This window comes from Pan paniscus, chromosome 6 (genome assembly GCF_029289425.2).
Source record: "Pan paniscus chromosome 6, NHGRI_mPanPan1-v2.0_pri, whole genome shotgun sequence".
Lineage (NCBI taxonomy): Eukaryota > Metazoa > Chordata > Mammalia > Primates > Hominidae > Pan > Pan paniscus.
In genome coordinates this window covers 99,891,300-99,910,358 of record NC_073255.2, presented here as the reverse complement: position 1 = coordinate 99,910,358, position 19,059 = coordinate 99,891,300, and the positions used below count along the sequence as shown (strand labels likewise).

Here is a 19,059-nt window from a genome sequence, read left to right as displayed (position 1 = left end):
AATGTTTTTAGTGGTGTATCGCGGCCTAAGAGTAGGTATAGTAAAACACGATACCTATAAGGCAAGGTTCCTGGCAAAACACTCTCACAGGTGATATAATTCTCTGGGGAATAAACTGTAAGTATTTTATAATTTACAAGGAGCCCTGTGAAATTCTTTTTGTGATTTCCCTTCATGTGGGCAAGAAGAATTTGTTCAGCACAGGAAGGAGGAGCTGGGAAGCCCTCCTCCGTGTGAGGCCTCTATCTACTTCATCTGAACCTTCAGAAGTCCTTTAGCTTGTCTGTATTCTCAACATTGTTTATTAAAACTTAATACTGCATAAGATCTCTGATTCATTTAAGTCTGATTTTACCATCTATCTGACCCTGTATGTCAGCTCACTACGTATTTCAACAGAATGCAAACAAGTAGAATGTAATACTTGATCTCTCAAATAAGATCATCAGGAAAGATACTTATTTGGCTTTATTTGTATATAAACATATAGTTCATAACAAACCATTGGGATAGTTCTTAAAAAATACTATCTATGGCATAGCAAAAGAGAAAGTCTTAAATCCAGTGCAGATTTGACATATCTAGGTGAAATTTATTTAAAACTAGCAGATATTCAATGTGGTGAATGTCTTATTCTGACTTCTTTGAGAAGCTGAATCTCACTTGCAGATTCAAATATAAATAGTGTATTTGGGAGGTGATCACAGGAAACACTACTACTTAAAGAAGTCAGGCAGTGGATGGAAGGAAACAATGACAGAATCTTACTTTAATTTAAAGGAACTTAATTCTCTGAGGAATTCTGGAAGCCATACGTAATATTCACTTCAGAGTTAACCTGCCCCAAATCCAAAGGAGCTGAGGTTTTAGGTAGCAGCCTTCCCTGTGTGTGGGAAAAACAGACTGGCCACAAGAGGGAGTACTGAAACAAAAAGTTGTAGGTGCTGGTAGTTAGAAGCCTGGCCCAGGATCCAGTCTATCCAGTCAATGATTCTTAAAGATGGAGACTGGTCACAATCTTTAAACAAAGAAACATGGAACATCAGGATGGTGGGCTTCTAGATTTAGAACCAAGGACATAATTCATACTCATCTTTTCTTTCCTCTAATACCTTTCCTAATTTCCCTGCAGCCTTGGCCAACTCCTGTGCTGGTGGCTTGCCTGATAGGAGGAACCAGACTCTTACTCCTGGGGCCTATGAATCCATGGTTTCTGTGCCCATTCAAACAGTGGTTTCTGCAGTTGTCCATTCACAGTTATCTCCAACCACAGACATACTTGAACGAATCCCAAGTTCCCTCTTACTATTATGTAGCAGCAATACCCATGATACTCCTGTTGTCAACTGGAACCCTGCCAGTAGCATCACTTATTTTTTTTTTTTCTTGTAGGTCTACTGGCATGAGAATTGAAGCATATTCAGATAGTAGCTATAGATTTAGGTTTAGTTAAATTCTTTCTGTGACCCCGATAGGAGCACTGCATTACCTGCCCCTTTCCCCCAACACATACACACTTGGAAAGCAGAACATTTATTTCAGTGGAGCCTGAAGTCTCAATGACAAGAAGTACACCTTTCCCAAGTGGATCACTTTTAATTATAGTAAGAGGGGACTTTCCTACTTTACCCCCTTGGTTTTCATATTCATACATTCTACCTTTTAGGGGCAAAGCCAGGGGTGGAGGAGAAAATTGATATGTAGCATTTGCCAATTTTCATGATGCAAATATTCCCACTATGACCAATTTTAAGCTACCAATGTGAGGTTAACTGACTTTTAAGTTTCGTGAAAATTTCAACCATTTTAAAAAAATTATTATTAGCAGTTACAAGCTGGCTTCAGCACATAGCACCATGGTTCAAAATACATATCGCATCTTGAAGACAACATCCCCAAATCAGATTTTCATCTGTAAGCTGGAGCCTTAGTTGTAACTTTAGAGGAGACTGTCCCAATGTTATCAGGCTGGCAGCCTCTAGTGATGCAACATATGGTAGACCCTGTGAGTCCTGTGGTCATGTGCTTATTATTGGACTCCCTTTACTATAACATGTGTTGCTTAGTTTGAGATGTTATTCAGTATCCCACGATAAATCAGTCAGTATTTGTGAACCTGAGGATTAGTGATACTTGATGACAGCTCATCTGTGAACAAGAAAGGGGAACCCATAACTGGAATTTGTATCCATAATAGGAAAAACAAATTTGACCCCTTCTCCAAGGGGGTAAAATGCAATATAATAATTTTTTACATCGAGTTGCTGGTTGCTTTCTTTGAGAAATGGTACTATAATGAGGACTCAGCATCACACTATTCCCGTGGGTTGGTTATTTACCAGTGGCAGTAGTTGCATCAAATGGGAGGAGCTTTTAGGCCCATGTGTATCCTCTCTCTCTACTATCAAGCTCCTCCATTCATGGGCCTATTTTGCAAGCAGTACAGTTGACACATACAGAGCTGGATGATCTCCAGTGGACAGATCATCTTATCTACCCAATTGTTTAGTGCCTTTTCTGTGACGAATGTTCTCTAGCAAACATTGATGCAAAACAAAGACATCTTTATGCTTCATGCCTACTTCCATAGGTCCATCCTCATGTTGCTTCTCCAAAACTATGTATGAGGAACATCTTCTAATCTTGATCCTTTTAGGACTTTGGACAACCAGCCATGCCATTTATAACTGTATAGGAGTCCATGAGTTTTCTAATTGTAGGTTACTTATTTTCCACAACATATAACGTAGTTATATTTTGCCTCAATATCCCTAAACATCCATTCCCTGGCATATTATCTCAGTATCTTCTGGTTCATATTAGGCAGATCCTGCAACTCTTTTGTTAAATATCCTCTTTTTTTTGTTTTCTTGGAGTAGAGACTGTACTTTTCAAGGTGGGCCGTGTTGATACTTGGCCTTTTTTTTTTTTTTTTTTTTTTAACTTTTGAGTAGGTTTATTGTCATGTAACCTTTTGGGATTCTTTCCTTTTTTTAAATTATATATATATATATATATATATATATTATACTTCTAGGGTACATGGGCACAATGTGCAGGTTTGTTACATATGTATACATGTGCCATGTTGGTGTGCTGCACCCATTAACTCGTCATTTAGCATTAGATGTATCTCCTAAAGCTATCCCTCCCCCCTCCCCCCACCCTACAACAGGACCTGGTGTGTGATGTTCCTCTTCCTGTGTCCAAATGTTCTCATTGTTCAATTCCCACCTATGAGTGAGAACATGTGGTGTTTGGTTTTTTGTCCTTGCGATAGTTTGTTGAGAATGATGGTTTCCATCTTCATCCATGTCCCTACAAAGGACATGAACTCATCATTTTTTATGGCTGCATAGTATTCCATGGTGTATATGTGCCACATTTTCTTAATCCAGTCTATCATTGTTGGACATTTGGGTTGGTTCCAAGTCTTTGCTATTGTGAGTAGTGCCGTAGTAAACATACATGTGCATGTGTCTTTATAGCAGCATGATTTATATTCCTTTGGGTATATACCCAGTAATGGGATGGCTGGGTCAAATGGTACTTGGCCTTTTTGTTGTCTAAAGCCATTAGATGAGATAGGATCAGATCATGAGGAAAGTATGCATCATCTTTTATGGTCTCTAGGAACGCAGAAGCTACTGCCCTCTAACTAAGGGTCGCAGGTTACTTTTGCCTGTCCAGAGGGTATAGGGGAATCCAGAATTTTATATTCTGAAGTCCACTTAGATGTCCTCATCCTAGTACAAAGGGTGCTTCTCCTTGCCTGTTGATGTTCTGACTTTTGCATAGAAAGCTGCCAAGTTTGTGAATGCAGCGTACTTTATAATTCTGAGATTCTCAAAAGAAAATTCTGAGCCAAATTTCTAGCACATGCTGACCTTCCCAAAATGGGAAATGAGAATCTTTTAATTAGTTGCCACACAGGTTTTCTGGCTTTCTTACTTTGGCCTTAGTTGATAGTTGGCTGACATAAGGCTATCGTTTTCTTCAGTGAAATTCAACAACCAGCCAACTCATAGTTTTATGATTACTGTTGTCCCCATGTCTCTCAAACGCTAGGTGCATCCCCATTAATCAGTATTTTATTCTGATCACTGCAGATGAAAATCTTAGCAATTGCGTTGCCATAGCATCTGAGGAGTTTTTTGACTCCAGTGATGACTATGCCCCCAGGTACCAATAGGGTCTTTGTTGCCATATGTAATTTAGGAAATGATTCAGTTCTGGAATCCCATTCTGAAGGTCTGCTTACTAAGAACACTGGTGGTATCTGCTTAGATTGATTTTCCCCAGAATAGTCACTGAGACAAGGATTCAAGCTTAAATGGTTTATTTGGAAAGTAACTCTAGAAAAGACTTAGAGAAATGTGGGAATTAAAACAAGGCAGAGAATTAATAAATGATTCATCTTCAAACAAGTTTCCACTGTGAGTGAGTGCAGCTTATTTCTCTGGGAATAAGTATAGATTTCATGAATTAGAGTTATCCCTTCCAAGGGGAAAAATGTGCTGGAGTATATAAAGTTGATGACTATTCCCAAGTAATGTTAATTCTCTGGCATTCCCAGACCACCATGTGCAACAGCAGAGGGTTCCCTGCAATCTCAGGCAGTTAAAAGTTGGGTTGACATGAATGGAAAAATGGATAGGGCATCAATATCATCTAGCTTGATTAGAAACTGAATAATGCTATCAATAAAATGCTTTAAAATGTTTTCTGATTAAGCAAGCTTTGAATGAATTTTATACTGTCAACATTTAGTCAGCAACTAACATTTATTTCCTAAAGAACTTAGAATGGGCATTGGGATTCTTAAAGCCTGCCAGTTTTAAAGGGCATTGATTTTCCTAAAAAAAATATGTTGTTAAACGCGTATTTATTTGAAGAAAATTGTTAACTAATTTCTTAAGAAACACAATTGCAGGATATCTTCTTGTGGTTTCTGTGAACCAGGTTAATACAGACTTTACTGATGCACTGACAGCTCTTTGTAAATCCTAAGCTGGGTGTACTCATTTGGTGTGGTTTGAATGTGTGAGCTAAAAGCATATGGGAAAACAGAATATATTACTCGTAGGAAAAACTGGGAATACATTTCACCTGGAAGTATGCACCTCAGTACCTCAAGTTAAAAGTTATTAAAATACCTCCATTAATATGTCATAAATAGGGCAGAAAAGTAATATTGAAACACGCACAATTCATGGAACTTAAAAGATAAATAATCAGGAAGACATTTGAAAGATGAGGTCATAGTGACTTTCCACTCTGCTTCTGGAGATACGTATTACTGGTTTCGGCTCCTGGTATTACTGGTCCCAGCTCCTAGTTCCTCCTTAGGCTTAATTAGTTTTGGTTACTTATTTACTTGTTTATGGCTCTTATTTACTATAAAATATTTTTTTGCCAACTACACTCTGAAGTTTTGTTAACTGTACACTTGTTTAATTTTATTATTTCAAAATAATCATTAATACATTTTTATGATTGAAAACTCACTAATTTTAAGTGATTATATTGAGACATAGATTTGCTCCTCAGAAAATCAGTACAAATAAAATCCAAAGTAAACACGTGTTCATTATTTTTCTTATTTGTGCATTAACCTTCTATTTAATCATAATTGATAGGTAATTATTTAATTTTTTTTTTTTTTTTTTTTTTTTTTTTTTTTTTTTTTGAGACGGAGTCTCGCTCTGTCACCCAGGCTGGAGTGCAGTGGCGCCATCTCGGCTCACTGCAAGCTCCGCCTCCCAGGTTCACGCCATTCTCCTGCCTCAGCCTCCTGAGTAGCTGGGAATACAGGCGCCCGCCACCACGCCTGGCTACTTTTTTGTATTTTTAGTAGAGACGGGGTTTCACCCTGTTAGCCAGGATGGTCTCAATCTCCTGGCCTTGTGATCCGCCCGCCTCTGCCTCCGAAAGTGCTGGGATTACAGGCCATTTAATTTTTTTAAAGCAATGTTCATGTGGCAGAAACCGTTCTAAGTGTTTTTCATAGTAATTTGTTTAGTCTTTACAGCAACCCTGTGAGGTTGATAATACTACCATTCTTAATATTGCGGATAAGAAAACAGTAGAAAAAGTCTTAGCAATTTTTCCAAGAAAAGAGAAAGAACTGGAGCGTAGCCATCTTCATTCATGATTCTAGATTTAACCAAAAAGTTATGAGGCTACATCTTCAGGAATATTTATTTACTTTCTTTACCGTGTATCTTTTGCTCTTATCAAACTTCATATATTCTTATTTGCATTTATAATCTTTAGTGTCAACCACATTATATATAATCTTTAGTGTCAACCACGTTAAATTCATAATTTTAAAGAAATTTTTCAGTCTTATGAGTTACTCTGCTTTATTTTGAATATATATACTGTCTGAAATTGATACATGTAAAGAATTGATTCTTATGCAACATTCTGGTAAGAAAAAAGTAAAATTACATTTTTGTCTTTAACATATAGGCCCTTCTCATTAAATACAGATTTAACAATTTACTGATATGGAAATTCTCAGGAAAAAACCTTCAAAATATATTTATAATGTCAAATTGTATGTGTGCGTGCATGTGTGCATGTGTATTTTATTTTCTCTCTAAAGCTGTTTGAAAGTCCAGGAAAGCAACGATATACCTTTAGCTTTTGTAACTTCAGGAATCCATAGTAATAAGTCACTGAGGAAGGAGGGAGTGGTTCTGTAGTTAACTTTGACGGTAATTTTTCCTTAGAGACCTCATGCATTTCTCTTTATCTTCATACCCAAAAGAATGTGGGTCATCCAAAGACTCAGGATGCAATCTATATTAACACTTTCCCAAAGTTGCCCAGAAGCCACCAAACAGAAAAATCAAGTAGCCTCTCATTTTTAGGGTTATTTGTCTAAGTTCCTTTCATTCTTTTTAAAAATAACAGTAATTTTTCATGCTTAAATCATGTATAAGATGTCAGAACTAATGCTGCATCATTTGTGAGTGTTTCTACTATCTCCAGGGTTGTTCTTTGTTGCAGAAAGGAAGCCTGCTGTTAGCAAAGCTGAAATGCAAGCATAATGTAGCTGTTTTCCCACTAATCCAGTTATATGCTTTGATAGGAGTCAGTGGTAGATGATAGGAGCAGCAATTCAATCACAGCGTGTTCTGATTTGCAGGCAGAATTTCAAGTGTTGACACAGGGATTTGAATTTGTTTATGAATGTGAGGGAGTTTGACATTTTAGGAGTAAAATACTGCAAGCCAGTGGAGGATGATGGGAAAATGTATATGGATTGCAGACAATATGCTAAAAGTTAACAACCAAAGAAGATCTTCATGTCTTTTAATAAAACCACACATTTCTTACTAAAGAATTAGATGCACATGTTATGATTATGTTAAGGATCTTTGAGTCAGTTTTCCTCGTGGAAGCTTTTCCAATTCAGTCATTATAAAATACTGTCTTTGATTTTTTACCAGAAAAAAAATAATCAAAATATAATTCCTTATATCTTTGCTCTTGCTTGTAGGAGATAACTTTTTAAAAAGTTAGTTGTACCTTTTGTCCAGATTGTAGTCGCTAAGCAGCAGTCCTAGAAGTGACAGTTTATAAATGTAAGTACAAAGTCAAAAGTGAAGAACCATAGCTAAACAGGAGGCTGGAAAGGAAGGTGAGCCCTTTCCCAGCTGGAAGCTTTTCCCTAAATGCAACTGCTATAAAAGCCTGCAGATTTCCTGGGTCCAGACCTCTGTGTGAGACAGGTCTGTGCTTATTATTTGTCTATATAAACAAACAATAATTCTGAATATGGTATTCTAAAGATTGTAAAAGTCTTTGCTTTCCACAGTATGCAGTTCAAGGAGCCAATATATGTTGGTTTATATCAAGTAAAGAGCAACACGATGGAATGATCCTGCCAACACGTTATCCCTGCATGGACAGTGTTAGTAAGCTCACATCTGGTTTGACTCATTCTTCACAGGCAACCCTGTCTCTTAGATGGACTGGTAGAATTGCATAGGAATAATGTGCAGCTTTGGAAACTACTAGTTTTATGACCTTACACAAGTAACCTAGGGCTTCTGTCAGTTTCCTTATCTTAAAAATGGACAGGATAATTTAACTTGCTGAAATGTTGAGTACCAAGTGAAATGTCACATGTAAAGTGCTTATATATTGTAATCATGTATTATGATGATGATTATTGTTATTTAGTGTCATCTTCCAACATTTTTCCACCAACTGTTGGGAGACATTTCTTTATGAATCTTTCACATTTAAGTCTAAGCATTAACAGCCAATTTATTCAGATTTATTTGCATTCCAGGATAGTAAAGAGATTTCTCCTTCTCCCGAAGAGATTTTCATTGCAGAGTAATTAAACTATTGTGTCTCTCTGGAGGGGAGGATGAGTGTGGGCCATCAGAAGCCCCTGTGTAAGATCAGGGACTTCCTCATCTTGGGACTCCTGGCTGGAAACCCATCTCACTACCTATGCAGGTGACCCCTGGCTGTCCTCCTGTCATCCTGTGGTAATTGATGTTTGGGCAGCTTATGCAAACAAAGATGTTACTCTGCTCCTCTGTTGCTGTGAGTAATAAACTCTTTGTCTCTGACTCAGAGGGCTTGTATTTTTTCTGCCTTTTATCTATGACACCGTAGGAGGCTTACTTGTTAGCTTACAACTGCTATAAAATCTCAGACATTTCAGTTCCTGACTTGATTGTTTAGCACCAACTAATATCAGAGCAGGGGGTTGTTTAAATATGGAGTTGCACTGTGTAGGCAAGTAAGAGATGATTTCAATTGTTCCATTTCCTATGTGCTTTAAATTTCAGATTTCCTTCTAAAATATGCCTAATGTATTCCTAGACAAGGACATGTTTTGTTGGCTTTTTTAGATAAGGAACTTCGCTACTCAGCCTATGAAAATGAGTACAATTGTAAATTGCTGCACAATTTGAACTTAAAAGCAATTTCTATCCCCCAGTGCTAAAAGTTTCTTAGAAAACAGACCCTCTTTTTGCCAGAGCTCAAATAAAATAAAAGATATTTGCCATGCCAATATAGTTTTGTGACAAATCTAAGAGAGTAATTTCTTGTCTTATCAAAAGCCATCCATCTAGAGTTCAGGAAAACTTTATGTTGATCTATTGCTCATTTATGTCAACAAGAAGACTGCAGTTTATTCTCTTGCCATCGAAGTGGGGCCTGTAGCCAAGCAGTCTGAGCCTTGCCTGGGAGCTCTGTTAAGCAATTGGTACAAATGCAGCATCTCAAGCTGTACTCCAGAGCTAAGGAGAACATCTGCATTTGGAAAGTCCCCCGGGTGATTCCTGTGCAGGGGTTTTTATCGCATTACTGTTAACTGTGTGTACAACTGGCGGGCTTCGCGTCATTATAGAAGAGGAAATCAGTATACTAAAGAGGTACCTTTAGCAAGTTCAGCAGATGATTAACTGGGGCTTGTTGTAAATAATCATGTTTTTCACTGACTCAGATTTTAAGAGCTTGGTAATTTATAGAATTCTTAATACTATGGATGTTTGAATATTTTTATTTTGTAGACATTTGTTTCTTTGGGGATGGGGGGAGATCTTAAAACAGGAAGAAATGGAATTAAGAGAATTTGTTAAAAGAAGAAGAATTCTATCTTCTTATGCACTTTTTTTTAGGTAAAGATGGGACCTTTATAAAAGTATTTTCATTTAAAAGACATAAAGAAATTATGGACAGTAAGAAAAGATCAAAGGAAAAGACAAATTTAGTTGTTGTAATAGCAGGGCAAAGCTGCCAAGGTTATTTAGGATTTTTCTTTTCTTTTCTTTTCTTTTTTATGAGTTGCCAGAAGATAACTTAATTGCTTTGGAAATATAAAGAGAGTTTATAAGAAGGTGTTGACAAGTATGATAAGTATTTTTTTTCCCATTCATTACGTGGCACACTAAGTTTTTGGCACTTAGAAATTCGTCATATATGTAAAAAGGAAATAGCAAAGTAATATTCAGGGTGAGGCAAAGGGAATACTTTTATTCTAAACTGAACTATTGGTTTTAAAATTATAAAAGTTATTGACCTATTTGATGGGGCTTGAAGGACTAGGAAAAGATGTCATGTATGTCAGTACTTATTAGATGAAATTTTTTAAATTATAGTTTCATTTAATTTTGAGTGTAGGTAAAGAGAGTGACTTGGGCTGGCCTGAGCAATAGATGTAGGAGAATTGTGCAGAGTTCTTTAAATTAAATTAAACTATCATATTTGTTCTTAATTATTTAGTAGGCTTAAAATTCAAAAGAAATTCAAATGTAAATTGACACTATGAGAACTTTTTAGTAAAATGCATACACTGCAATCTTGTTGAATAAAAATCTATTTCATCAAATTCCTAGAGGAATAAAAAAAGCATTTTGAGAATTTTGATGTATATATTATAGCTTGAAAACTAATATGCTAAGACATGAAAATATTTTTACCTTATGTTAATGTATAAGAGATTTTTCATAAAGTGACAATTTGTATAAGTTATCTTATAAACTTCAAATAAAAATATTGGCAATTACTTTTTTCTACAACTAATTCACCTTTGTAATGTTTTGTTCAGTAATCCATGTTTATTGCACACTTTAAAATATATTTTAAAATGTTATGAAATCTCTCCTGCTATGTAGTTTGATAGGTATCTTCTTTACCTATCTTTTTGTCATTGATTTATATCATAATCATGCTCTAAGTTTTCCAGATGTATATAATTTGTCTCAGTGGAACTGAGTTAAATTGAATATAATTCCTTCAACCCTAGTTGATAACTGTCATCAGCTGTTTCTGCATCCCAGATACAATTTAATGTTTAAAAGAATTCATTGGTGATGTGAATAAACTTTCTTAAAAGGCAGATGTATCCTTTCTGTCTAGTGAATGTCTTATAGATGTATACAGATGAGAAATTACTTCTGCTTACCATTACATGAATCTGGATGCTTCCAGGCCTAGATAGCTGCCTGATCATCCCCCAGATCTTCCCCCAGCTCAGGTCTTTGCTCAAATACTGCCTGATAGAGAGGCCTTCCCTGACTACTGTCTCTCAGACAGCATTCCAATTTTAGTTATTCAACCACTTCGTTTATTTAATATTTCACGTCACTTCATTTTTTCTATCATTTCTCTTCACCTGATATTTTACATATGTTTGTTATTTTCTATATCTCTGTATTCCCTCCTCTCCAAGAATGTACGCTTCTTTGAGTATAGAGAGAGTCTTTTTTGTACTAATGTTACTGTACATAGAATAGTTCAAGGCACGTAGTGGTGGTTCTTGAATTGACTCTACCTTTTGTCAATCAGAACAGTGCTGAACCAAAAATGTACTAGATGGATGTCAGAATTTTATAAACAGTTTCAATCAGTGATAAGTTAACTTTGTGTTCTTATGTGGCCAGTCATCCTCACTCATATGATCAGTATTGTGGTATCTCTGCTCTACAAACACATTAGTTACGTATGCCATTCTTATTGTGTTCTTCAAGCAAACTGAGCCATCTGTTTTATTTTATTTTATTTTTCAACTAGGGAATTTTCCAAGTACTCAGCTTCAGGTATCATGAAAATATTGTACATATTGGTCATGTCTGCTTCACAGTGTTGGTAAAGGGGACCAGATCAGAGAGTATGTGATTGTTTCATCATTTCATTAAGGTTTTGTCTTCAGGAGCTGGCATTCAAATTTCTAGAGGGCTATGCAAAAAACATTTGTAATGGAAATAATACTGATAAGATTATTGTACCTGGAGAATGATGGAGTGGGGAAGAAAGCTGCCCGTTTTTCCAGTTGGAAAAGTGCTGTGGACTCAGGAGTGCACAGTGGTTGGTTAAAAGATGGTTGAGAAGACAGAAATGTCAGGTGGAGATGCAGGGGGATCCTAAATTCAGTTTACATTTCAAGTAAAGGAACAGCATACTTTCAATGGCTTCAAATGTTTTTAAATGAATATGATTAGAGAATTATAAAATTTTCTCTATCAAAATATAAAAAGAATATATTAAAAATGGTAATTGGGACTTATTCAGAAATCCATCCAAGATTTCAACAAGGTAAACAGACTAAATATAGGTTACATCATGATTTGAGTTGTTTGGCATATTTGTTTAAAAATGAAAATATTTATTGAAATGTTTGATGAATGATGATTTACATTTATAGGCAAACACAATTCATGTCTTTATAATTATAATAGGGAATTGTATTCCATTTTATCTACTGGTGCCATTTTTTAGACATATACAGAATTTATTCCATATTTATATTTTTGTCCTGATTGTTAAACTAGCTGATGTAAATTATATAATTTTAGAATTTGAAGGGCTTTCCACCTAATCTAGAAAAACCCTTTATTTCAGAAAGGAGCAATCTGCAGCTTAGGGGAGATAATTGAATCAGTTTTGGCTGTAATGCTTATTAGAGGCAAAGCCTGGACTAGACTTGGTTTTCCTAAATTGATTAAAGAAGAGATAATTCATTCTCCGTATGTTTCTTTTTTTATACAATGGACCAAGGAAACCGCAAACCAGCAGCCACTGTTGGGAGCAGCACCGTCAACTTGAAGAGTGGAGTGGCCAACTCTATGAGTGTCATTAGTGAAGATATTTATGTCTCTGACTGTGAGAGGGTGACCATACCTTCTAGTTTTCCCTGGACAGGGATTAACAACAGAAATTAAAATCACATTCACAACATTAGCAAAAGTCATGAATTAACTAGCAGTACTTTTAGTAATATATTTAGGACCTATATTAAAGATAGAGAAAAGAGTGTGAGAGATATATTTAAAAGATTTGATATTTGGAATTAATGAATAATTTTTCCTGGAATGAAAAGGATACCCATGTGAAGATGGCAGTTTTTCTAATTTACTCATGAAAGCAATTTTAATTTGACAAAAATTTCTAAAGTTACTGCAGTAGGAAGACAGTTGTGAAGAATATCACATGACGGGATGTAGTAGCTTTCTCCTCTGTTATTAAACTGTAATTGAAAATGATTAAAGACCTTAGAGAAAAGTGCGTCAGGGAATTTGCGCTTGGGGTTGAGCTCTGAATCTTGGTTGCTGTTTGACTCTGAACACTTTGTTTAACATTATACATCTCATTTCCTCAACTATATAATGGGAAGCCTATTAAAACTAAAACTGTAGCTTGTTGAAAGTTAAAGAACTTAATGGATATCAAGTGTTTAGCCTGGCACGCAGGTGATTCTCAATACATGTTAGCTAATACTTTTTAAAATTATTCATATTAAAAAGCAAGCTCATGAAATAACGGAGGGACAAGGGACTAAAAAATTACAGAAATGTATTCAAAATCTTAATTTGTTATAAGGAATGTATCATGAATGAATGTATCATAAATGGGAAATTTCGCTATTTGTAAAAACAAATTGCCTAATTTTGTTATCACCTCATAGTGTTGGGGAAACTAAATTCCACCATGACTATATACCAAAACCCATGAAACATCAGTAAGGTTACAGATGAATAATTTCCTGACTGATAGACGGTTGATTTTCTAAGTACAAACCTCTTTTAAGAAATAGTAAAGGAATAGGCTCATAGGTTTAGATTAAATAGTAAGCAACAATCTGGAAAAACAGAACTACACAAAAATTAATATATGAGAAGGGTCATTTTGCTAGCAATCAAATTCAAATAGTTAAAATATTGAAATATTTTTATTTACAATTTAGCAAATAAAAAATGGGAAGTGTTTATGAGGCTGCAGTGAAACTAGCACACATATACTTTAAATTGGCACAAAATTTTTGGAAAGTAATTTGGTAACAGATAACCTAGAAAGCATTTTTTTTCTATTAATCTGGGCTTTTCTATTCATTTATTGACTTCTGAAATTCAAAGACATACTAAACATACAAAAATGCAGCTAAGTCACAGTAGCAAATGAACCAAAGTCCTGACTGCAGTTATAACATTTCACCCAGACATTGAATTCTAAACAGCCACTTTATAAATCTTATTTCTCATCAGTTTTCCAGAAATAACTCTTAACTGGGAATTTATCCACATCTGTAAGAATAAATGTTATCAGCTATTTTATCCGGATTTTAGAATAATCATTTTCATATAATCTCTTATAGTCCAAATCTACTATGAAAAATATGAAAATCAAAATAAATTTTGAAAGTTTTTTAAAAATAGGAATAAGTACATAAAACAAGCACAGCCAAAATTTTGGAGCGCACAGCCTCTGGTCATTTTCCTTTTATTTTCCTGCATCGCCATCTGGTGGCCAAAATGTGGATAGTGTCTGATAACATAATTTGTGTTTGTACTTACTAATATGCAAAATTCTATTAAGTTTTTTATTTAAATTATTTAATCTTATAAAATATAAATTTGTTGTATATGTTATCCATCATAGTCAACTTGTGTAAATAAGTGTACTAATATTATTTTAATTTAAAAAATCCTTTTCCAAAGCAGTCAGGTCTGGATTTGAATGATTATTTTTGCTGATCATTACATGGCTTGAGCCAACAATTTTGCACCATTATTTATTTTACATGCCAGAAATAGAGAAAATAAAACATTAAGACATGTTAAGTAATAAATATTGAACAATTTTTTCAAAAACTATAGTTGTGTCCTATTTTTGCTTCTTAAAAATGCTTTAGGACTAAACAATGTACAAAGTACCCTAAAGAAAGACTGCCTTTAAACATTTAGAATCCATACATAGGAGAACGGTCTTTCTGAGGGGCAGGGATGCGAATTAATAGACATGTTGAGAGCTGGGTACAGTGGCTCATGCCTGTAATTCCAGCTGCTTGGGAGGCCAAGGTGGGAGGATCACTTGAGGCCAGGAATTCGAAACCAGTCTGGGCAAAATAGTAAGACTCTGTCTCATTTTTAAAACTAAAAATAATTTTTAAAAGACAGGTTGAGTGGGCAAATAATAAATGAGCTACTTCTCTTTCACTGAAGTTTCAAGTAGAATATGTGACCTTAAGAATGTCTTTTGTCATTAATTCTTAATGTTTCCAGTGCAGAACTACTTGACTGCACTAAACCATTCAAAGGAAGACTTGGTACTCCAAGAAGATGTGTTCTAGTTGCCATTTCCAGACAAAGGGCACTTCCCATAACTTTCTGCTTCTTTGACTTGTAGCGTGTATTAAGGCAACAGGAATATTTCATTGTTTGTATCCTGACATAATGTGATGACAAGCAGAGTCCCTCTTCTCAGAAATATTTTATGGAATGATTTCATATTCAGCAGAGGAAATTAGAGCAAAAATAGAGACTGCCTTTACAAAACCAAAAGCTTGGGTTATTTCATTCGAGATACTGATACTTTGTTTTGACTGGAAAGCATCTTTCAATTTGTATACTTGACTGGGATACTTAATAAGAAGTTTCTTTGGAAGTATTGAAATGCATTGATCATAGTTTTATCAGAAACTGTTTCAAACACTAAACTAATGTTTGAGGGACACTTGTATCATCCTGTTAGTGAACTTTATTTCAAGCTCAATACAGCTGAGGCAGTTTATCTGAATCTTATGAATTAGGAATCTGTTCTAATTTTAGTACTGAGTATCCTAATCCTTTTTACTAAAATAATTTTTAAAACAATAGAGTTGCCATTTAACATCTACTGTATGTCAGACTCTATGTTGGATGTTCTGTATATCTTTATTTGAGTATTTTAATGTCTATTTGGACAGAGTATTTGTACTTTTGAATGTACAAGTTTAACAACATATTGCAGAGCTAAGATGCAATTCATCTACTTATAAATCTATAGCTTGATTATTGATTAACATTTTACACTGACTTCTAATTTCCATAGTTTGATTATTGATCAACATTTTATACTGGCTTCTAATTTTCTTAAAGTTCACATCCAAAGAGTTTAAACATTTATCCATTATTCATTTATTCAGTAAATATTTATAGCATGTTTATTACATGCCAAGTACAGAAAATGCAGTGGTGGTGTGGACATATTCTCTGGCCATGTGGGCTAATAATCCAATAGAGGGGTCTATTAAGCTAGGATACAGAGAAATATGAGATTATAACTGGTGCTCTGTAAAAAAGAGATAGATTTAAGAGAGCTTAGTATTGGGTGATTTAATCTAGTCAGGGAAGGTCATGAAAACTTTCATGAGGACTGAGTGAAGAAGGGAGAAAAAGTATTGTAGGCAGAGGAACAGTACATATAGTGGGAAAAAGTGTTTTTGGCAGAAGGAACAAGAGATGTGGAAGGGCAAAGGAAAGAATGCCCCAATGCTGGAGTAGAAATACAAACCCTCCAGGATTTTTACCCCAGATGCCCATGTTAACACACGTGCCTTCCTATCTAAACAGGCTAACAGAAATTGTCCTCAGCAGTTCTAATGAGTGACCTACTTAGTTGAATTTTCTGGGATTGGAAAAGGAATCAATGTGATGTTAGTTTGGATTTCTGACTCTGTCATGTTAAATACACACTTTTACAAGAAGTATTTTCTTAATTGATGAAAAAATCAGAGCTCCTTCAATCTCTCTTCACTCGCCATATACCATTTCAAAGTTCTGTAATATATTTGCTATTACACTTTTGCTCTAAAGTTTTTAATATGTGGTTTTAAATTAGTATGTAGGCACGTGTTATCAAAGACTGCCACTTCAGCCCATGAAAATTAACCTATTTTTAAAACATACATAATACGATATAAGCTGATGAGTCTAAGATATCTGTGAAATATAGTCTTATCTGATTGTAAACTTTCAAATTTCTCATCACTTTCCTAGGAGAGTAAGATTTGCTATAGGGAGTTATACTTTGTAAGTTATTCATTTCTGTACATTATTTGTGAGTTTTACTATGAGTGCAATTATAGTAATTCTGTTATACACTACTGAATATGTATTTAATGAATGAATTTACATTTAATCAGTTTGTGTTAAAGTGACTTAATGAGATGCTTCACTTTTCTGTGTTAAAAGCAGGTCAAGGCCAACTGAGACTCTGAGCAATACATTATTCAGTGCTCAATTTCTGCATAACTTGTACCTTTATGGTGATTCATGGTTTAAATAAGTCAGTTAATAATATTTCCTGTAACCATTTCCAATAATTCTCTAAGGTCACTTTACTATTAATGTATTGGCAAACTGTATTTTTACTTACCAATACAGGAGAATTCTAACATTTATTTCTTTTGAAAATGGAACATGTAGAATAAGCTTGCATCCAATAACCAAAGAATAGAAGAGTGATAAAAGAGGCAGTGGGACTGGTCATTTGGACCTGAAGATACTCAGTTTTCAATATTTGAATTTATAGAAAACAGTAAATAAATATACTGGAACTTTATTCTCACACTGGTGATATTCATGAAAGTCTTGTTCAAAATAAACATGAAAAAGGACTTACTATCTGTGCAGGACATTTTACCTCTTGTTTTTTCTTTTCTCTAAGCCTTCCTTCTCCTCTCATTATCCTGATCATCTTGCCTTATTGTTAAAGGAGACAAACGCCACAGACAGTAACTATCATCATCCAAATCCACATACCACCTGGCTCGGTCAGCTTCCACTCTTCTTTCCTAGAATAATGAAGTTGATGTGCATTTTCCTAAAGGGCCATTCCTCTGTGTGTCACCTGGATCCATCTGTCCCTACCTTTCGACGAACTTTATTTTTTACCTCTCTTCTACTTCCTGCATCTTTTTCTTCCTTCTCTCTTTAACACCAGTCTTCTTATGCTCGAGTGACCCCTAGCTTTAAAATAGACTTTTCTTGACCCCCAGTCTACCCTACAGATGCCACCCTGTTTTCCAGCTCTGCATCCAGCCAAGGCACTTTGCAGATTTGCCTGCATTCAGATGCTCCTGCTGTCCATTCGTTCTGCCCTCCCCACCCCCCAACCCAAGGCTGCCTACATAATGTGGATGAGTTCACCGGGCATTTTTTGTTTGTTTTGTTTTGTTGTGTTTTTCTGAGATGGAGTTTCGCTCTTGTTGCCCAGGCTGGAGTGCAATGGCGTGATCTTGGCTCACTGCAACCTCCGCCTCCCTGGTTCAAGTGATTCTCCTGCCTCAGCCTCATGAGTAGCTGGCATTACGAGCATGCACCACCACACCTGGCTAATTTTGTATTTTTTAGTAGAGACGGGGTTTCTCCATGTTGGTCAGGCTGGTCTCAAACTCCCGACCTCAGGTGATCCACCCGTCTTGGCCTCCCAAAATGCTGGGATTACTGGTCTGAACCACTGTGCCCGGCCCTACTGGGCAGTTTTAAGTCCCCATCTTCCCTGTCTCCACACAGTGTCTTCCTTTTGACACATTTTTCTCTCATCCAAAACAGTCCAATCTCCTGATTTCTCTCCTGTTTCCATGGAAACTTGCTCTTACTTAGTTTTCTCAGGGACTCCTATTCTACTCTACTTTTTTTTGTTTTGTTTTCCTATGGCTTTAAACCATTTTTTTTTCCTGAAGCCTTCTGTTTTTTTTTTTTTTTTTTTTGAATAAATTATTTAGCCAAGACTTCTTTTGAGCCTTATGCTTTAAATGTTATCATTTCTTGACATGTACACTTGCATATCTCACATGTATTGAAACCTCACCCTAAATTGAACTCTGTGCTTCTCTTCTCTATTCCTCATTTATCCCTGAACCAGTCATCCCTCCAGTCCTCTATCCTTCCAGATGCCCATGTCAGAAACCTGGCAGTTATTGAAGATACCGCTCTGTTATGCATCCTCCTGCTAAATCCACCACCAAGTCCTATTTGATTCTTTCTCAGAAATACCTCCTGAATTCTTCCCTTTGTAACCATCTCCACAAATAACAAAACCACTATGTATTTTCAGCTAGGTTACTGCAAAGCCTTCTGATTACTCTCCCTCCTTTATATTGTGCTCATCTCAAGTCCATTTTCCACACAGCAGCTAGGATGCACTCTTAAAATTCCAGATTCAATTATTTTACATTTGGCTTAAGATCTTCCAGTGACTTTCCATTTCACAGAAAATAAAATCATCTTCAGCATTTCCATTAGACTCCACATGATCTAGCCC

The 19,059-nt window shown here is 35.6% G+C and overlaps 1 protein-coding gene across 4 annotated transcripts in view; it reads left to right on the top strand.

The window, feature by feature from the left end:
- CACNA2D1 (calcium voltage-gated channel auxiliary subunit alpha2delta 1) overlaps window positions 1-19,059 on the top strand; it is a 497,098-nt gene that overhangs the window by 385,271 nt on the left and 92,768 nt on the right. The gene's annotated exons all lie outside the window — the stretch shown is intronic.